The following is a 6,344-nucleotide window of genomic DNA, read 5'->3' on the forward strand; positions in this document are numbered from 1 at the left end:
GTACGGCCTGATCCCTGCAGCGTGATGGGGAGTATCTCTGTCCTGATCCCTGCAGCGTGATGGGGAGTATCTCTGTACGGCCTGGTCCCTGCAGCGTGATGGGGAGTATCTCTGTCCTGATCCCTGCAGCGTGATGGGGAGTATCTCTGTACAGCCTGATCCCCGCAGCGTGATGGGGAGTATCTCTGTACGGCCTGGTCCCTGCAGCGTGATGGGGAGTATCTCTGTACGGCCTGGTCCCTGCAGCGTGATGGGGAGTATCTCTGTCCTGATCCCTGCAGCGTGATGGGGAGTATCTCTGTACGGCCTGGTCCCTGCAGCGTGATGGGGAGTATCTCTGTACAGCCTGATCCCCGCAGCGTGATGGGGAGTATCTCTGTACGGCCTGGTCCCTGCAGCGTGATGGGGAGTATCTCTGTACGGCCTGGTCCCTGCAGCGTGATGGGGAGTATCTCTGTCCTGATCCCTGCAGCGTGATGGGGAGTATCTCTGTACGGCCTGGTCCCTGCAGCGTGATGGGGAGTATCTCTGTACGGCCTGATCCCTGCAGCGTGATGGGGAGTATCTCTGTACGGCCTGATCCCTGCAGCGTGATGGGGAGTATCTCTGTACAGCCTGATCCCCGCAGCGTGATGGGGAGTATCTCTGTACGGCCTGATCCCTGCAGTGTGATGGGGAGTATCTCTGTCCTGATCCCCGCAGCGTGATGGGGAGTATCTCTGTCCTGGTCCCTGCAGCGTGATGGGGAGTATCTCTGTCCTGATCCCTGCAGCGTGATGGGGAGTATCTCTGTACGGCCTGATCCCTGCAGCGTGATGGGGAGTATCTCTGTACGGCCTGGTCCCTGCAGCGTGATGGGGAGTATCTCTGTACGGCCTGGTCCCTGCAGCGTGATGGGGAGTATCTCTGTACGGCCTGATCCCTGCAGCGTGATGGGGAGTATCTCTGTCCTGATCCCTGCAGCGTGATGGGGAGTATCTCTGTACGGCCTGATCCCTGCAGCGTGATGGGGAGTATCTCTGTACGGCCTGATCCCCGCAGCGTGATGGGGAGTATCTCTGTACGGCCTGATCCCTGCAGCGTGATGGGGAGTATCTCTGTCCTGATCCCCGCAGCGTGATGGGGAGTATCTCTGTCCTGATCCCCGCAGCGTGATGGGGAGTATCTCTGTACGGCCTGATCCCTGCAGCGTGATGGGGAGTATCTCTGTACGGCCTGATCCCTGCAGCGTGATGGGGAGTATCTCTGTACGGCCTGGTCCCTGCAGCGTGATGGGGAGTATCTCTGTACAGCCTGATCCCTGCAGCGTGATGGGGAGTATCTCTGTCCTGGTCCCTGCAGCGTGATGGGGAGTATCTCTGTCCTGATCCCTGCAGCGTGATGGGGAGTATCTCTGTACGGCCTGGTCCCTGCAGCGTGATGGGGAGTATCTCTGTACGGCCTGGTCCCTGCAGCGTGATGGGGAGTATCTCTGTACGGCCTGATCCCTGCAGCGTGATGGGGAGTATCTCTGTCCTGATCCCTGCAGCGTGATGGGGAGTATCTCTGTACGGCCTGATCCCCGCAGCGTGATGGGGAGTATCTCTGTACGGCCTGATCCCCGCAGCGTGATGGGGAGTATCTCTGTACGGCCTGATCCCTGCAGCGTGATGGGGAGTATCTCTGTCCTGGTCCCTGCAGCGTGATGGGGAGTATCTCTGTACAGCCTGATCCCTGCAGCGTGATGGGGAGTATCTCTGTCCTGATCCCTGCAGCGTGATGGGGAGTATCTCTGTCCTGATCCCCGCAGCGTGATGGGGAGTATCTCTGTACGGCCTGATCCCTGCAGCGTGATGGGGAGTATCTCTGTACAGCCTGATCCCTGCAGCGTGATGGGGAGTATCTCTGTCCTGATCCCTGCAGCGTGATGGGGAGTATCTCTGTCCTGATCCCTGCAGCGTGATGGGGAGTATCTCTGTACGGCCTGGTCCCTGCAGCGTGATGGGGAGTATCTCTGTCCTGATCCCTGCAGCGTGATGGGGAGTATCTCTGTACAGCCTGATCCCCGCAGCGTGATGGGGAGTATCTCTGTACGGCCTGGTCCCTGCAGCGTGATGGGGAGTATCTCTGTACGGCCTGGTCCCTGCAGCGTGATGGGGAGTATCTCTGTCCTGATCCCTGCAGCGTGATGGGGAGTATCTCTGTACGGCCTGGTCCCTGCAGCGTGATGGGGAGTATCTCTGTACGGCCTGATCCCTGCAGCGTGATGGGGAGTATCTCTGTACGGCCTGATCCCTGCAGCGTGATGGGGAGTATCTCTGTACGGCCTGATCCCTGCAGCGTGATGGGGAGTATCTCTGTCCTGATCCCCGCAGCGTGATGGGGAGTATCTCTGTACGGCCTGATCCCTGCAGCGTGATGGGGAGTATCTCTGTCCTGGTCCCTGCAGCGTGATGGGGAGTATCTCTGTACGGCCTGATCCCCGCAGCGTGATGGGGAGTATCTCTGTACGGCCTGATCCCTGCAGCGTGATGGGGAGTATCTCTGTACGGCCTGGTCCCTGCAGCGTGATGGGGAGTATCTCTGTACAGCCTGATCCCTGCAGCGTGATGGGGAGTATCTCTGTCCTGATCCCCGCAGCGTGATGGGGAGTATCTCTGTACGGCCTGGTCCCTGCAGCGTGATGGGGAGTATCTCTGTACGGCCTGGTCCCTGCAGCGTGATGGGGAGTATCTCTGTACGGTCTGATCCCTGCAGCGTGATGGGGAGTATCTCTGTACGGCCTGATCCCTGCAGCGTGATGGGGAGTATCTCTGTACGGCCTGGTCCCTGCAGCGTGATGGGGAGTATCTCTGTACGGCCTGGTCCCTGCAGCGTGATGGGGAGTATCTCTGTCCTGATCCCTGCAGCGTGATGGGGAGTATCTCTGTACGGCCTGGTCCCTGCAGCGTGATGGGGAGTATCTCTGTCCTGGTCCCTGCAGCGTGATGGGGAGTATCTCTGTACGGCCTGATCCCTGCAGCGTGATGGGGAGTATCTCTGTACGGCCTGATCCCTGCAGCGTGATGGGGAGTATCTCTGTACGGCCTGATCCCTGCAGCGTGATGGGGAGTATCTCTGTCCTGATCCCTGCAGCGTGATGGGGAGTATCTCTGTACGGCCTGATCCCCGCAGCGTGATGGGGAGTATCTCTGTACGGCCTGATCCCTGCAGCGTGATGGGGAGTATCTCTGTCCTGATCCCTGCAGCGTGATGGGGAGTATCTCTGTCCTGATCCCTGCAGCGTGATGGGGAGTATCTCTGTCCTGATCCCCGCAGCGTGATGGGGAGTATCTCTGTCCTGGTCCCCGCAGCGTGATGGGGAGTATCTCTGTCCTGATCCCTGCAGCGTGATGGGGAGTATCTCTGTCCTGATCCCTGCAGCGTGATGGGGAGTATCTCTGTACGGCCTGGTCCCTGCAGCGTGATGGGGAGTATCTCTGTCCTGATCCCCGCAGCGTGATGGGGAGTATCTCTGTCCTGATCCCCGCAGCGTGATGGGGAGTATCTCTGTACGGCCTGATCCCCGCAGCGTGATGGGGAGTATCTCTGTCCTGATCCCTGCAGCGTGATGGGGAGTATCTCTGTCCTGATCCCCGCAGCGTGATGGGGAGTATCTCTGTCCTGATCCCTGCAGCGTGATGGGGAGTATCTCTGTACGGCCTGGTCCCTGCAGCGTGATGGGGAGTATCTCTGTCCTGGTCCCTGCAGCGTGATGGGGAGTATCTCTGTCCTGGTCCCCGCAGCGTGATGGGGAGTATCTCTGTACGGCCTGATCCCCGCAGCGTGATGGGGAGTATCTCTGTCCTGATCCCTGCAGCGTGATGGGGAGTATCTCTGTCCTGATCCCTGCAGCGTGATGGGGAGTATCTCTGTCCTGATCCCTGCAGCGTGATGGGGAGTATCTCTGTACGGCCTGGTCCCTGCAGCGTGATGGGGAGTATCTCTGTACGGCCTGATCCCTGCAGCGTGATGGGGAGTATCTCTGTAAGGCCTGATCCCCGCAGCGTGATGGGGAGTATCTCTGTCCTGGTCCCCGCAGCGTGATGGGGAGTATCTCTGTCCTGATCCCTGCAGCGTGATGGGGAGTATCTCTGTACGGCCTGGTCCCTGCAGCGTGATGGGGAGTATCTCTGTCCTGATCCCTGCAGCGTGATGGGGAGTATCTCTATACGGCCTGATCCCCGCAGCGTGATGGGGAGTATCTCTGTCCTGGTCCCCGCAGCGTGATGGGGAGTATCTCTGTCCTGGTCCCCGCAGCGTGATGGGGAGTATCTCTGTACGGCCTGATCCCTGCAGCGTGATGGGGAGTATCTCTGTACGGCCTGATCCCTGCAGCGTGATGGGGAGTATCTCTGTACAGCCTGATCCCTGCAGCGTGATGGGGAGTATCTCTGTACAGCCTGATCCCTGCAGCGTGATGGGGAGTATCTCTGTCCTGATCCCTGCAGCGTGATGGGGAGTATCTCTGTCCTGATCCCCGCAGCGTGATGGGGAGTATCTCTGTCCTGATCCCCGCAGCGTGATGGGGAGTATCTCTGTACAGCCTGGTCCCTGCAGCGTGATGGGGAGTATCTCTGTACAGCCTGATCCCTGCAGCGTGATGGGGAGTATCTCTGTCCTGATCCCTGCAGCGTGATGGGGAGTATCTCTGTACGGCCTGGTCCCTGCAGCGTGATGGGGAGTATCTCTGTCCTGGTCCCCGCAGCGTGATGGGGAGTATCTCTGTCCTGATCCCTGCAGCGTGATGGGGAGTATCTCTGTAAGGCCTGATCCCCGCAGCGTGATGGGGAGTATCTCTGTACGGCCTGATCCCTGCAGCGTGATGGGGAGTATCTCTGTACGGCCTGATCCCCGCAGCGTGATGGGGAGTATCTCTGTAAGGCCTGATCCCCGCAGCGTGATGGGGAGTATCTCTGTCCTGATCCCTGCAGCGTGATGGGGAGTATCTCTGTACGGCCTGGTCCCTGCAGCGTGATGGGGAGTATCTCTGTCCTGATCCCCGCAGCGTGATGGGGAGTATCTCTGTCCTGATCCCTGCAGCATGATGGGGAGTATCTCTGTCCTGGTCCCCGCAGCGTGATGGGGAGTATCTCTGTCCTGGTCCCCGCAGCGTGATGGGGAGTATCTCTGTACGGCCTGATCCCTGCAGCGTGATGGGGAGTATCTCTGTACGGCCTGATCCCTGCAGCGTGATGGGGAGTATCTCTGTCCTGATCCCTGCAGCGTGATGGGGAGTATCTCTGTACGGCCTGATCCCTGCAGCGTGATGGGGAGTATCTCTGTCCTGGTCCCTGCAGCGTGATGGGGAGTATCTCTGTCCTGGTCCCTGCAGCGTGATGGGGAGTATCTCTGTACGGCCTGGTCCCTGCAGCGTGATGGGGAGTATCTCTGTACGGCCTGATCCCTGCAGCGTGATGGGGAGTATCTCTGTCCTGGTCCCTGCAGCGTGATGGGGAGTATCTCTGTCCTGGTCCCTGCAGCGTGATGGGGAGTATCTCTGTACGGCCTGATCCCTGCAGCGTGATGGGGAGTATCTCTGTCCTGATCCTCGCAGCGTGATGGGGAGTATCTCTGTACGGCCTGATCCCTGCAGCGTGATGGGGAGTATCTCTGTCCTGGTCCCCGCAGCGTGATGGGGAGTATCTCTGTACAGCCTGATCCCTGCAGCGTGATGGGGAGTATCTCTGTACGGCCTGATCCCTGCAGCGTGATGGGGAGTATCTCTGTACGGCCTGGTCCCTGCAGCGTGATGGGGAGTATCTCTGTACGGCCTGGTCCCTGCAGGCCGATCTCCATCCATTAAAAAGAACCTGAAGGGGCGTCCCACAGGTAAAAACCCAGCGTTACCGGGTAACTCGCCCTCAAAGTGACTCTTACTTATTTGTAGCTTGTGAAAAGATGAACGGGCTGCGTTTTTCTCCGGGGAACACTGGATCCAGGCATATCGGCTACTTGTTTATCATTTGTCGGTCCAATAAGCTAAATATATATATTAGGAATTGTACAGACTAACTTTACTCGTTGGTTTTAATATTTGTAAGGTTTTTGTTTGTTTGTTTGTTTTTACACAATTAAAGTTCCTTTTGAACAGAAATTGTGTGTTGTGACCGTCCTGGAGAATTGGAAACAAGGAAACTGACAGACAAAGAATTGTAGCAGCCCTAGTATTTTGTTCAGCGTGGCAGTGGTACCAGAACTGGATGGTTTCCTTGCTGGACATTAGGAGTATTTGATATGTAACCGAGTTATAACATGCTGCATTCAACACACATCCGACCATCACCTTTTATTCAACGCTTGCAAAGAATGACAGAATAAATCTG

Source organism: Ascaphus truei, chromosome 15, assembly GCF_040206685.1.
Source record: "Ascaphus truei isolate aAscTru1 chromosome 15, aAscTru1.hap1, whole genome shotgun sequence".
Taxonomy (NCBI): Eukaryota; Metazoa; Chordata; class Amphibia; order Anura; family Ascaphidae; genus Ascaphus; species Ascaphus truei.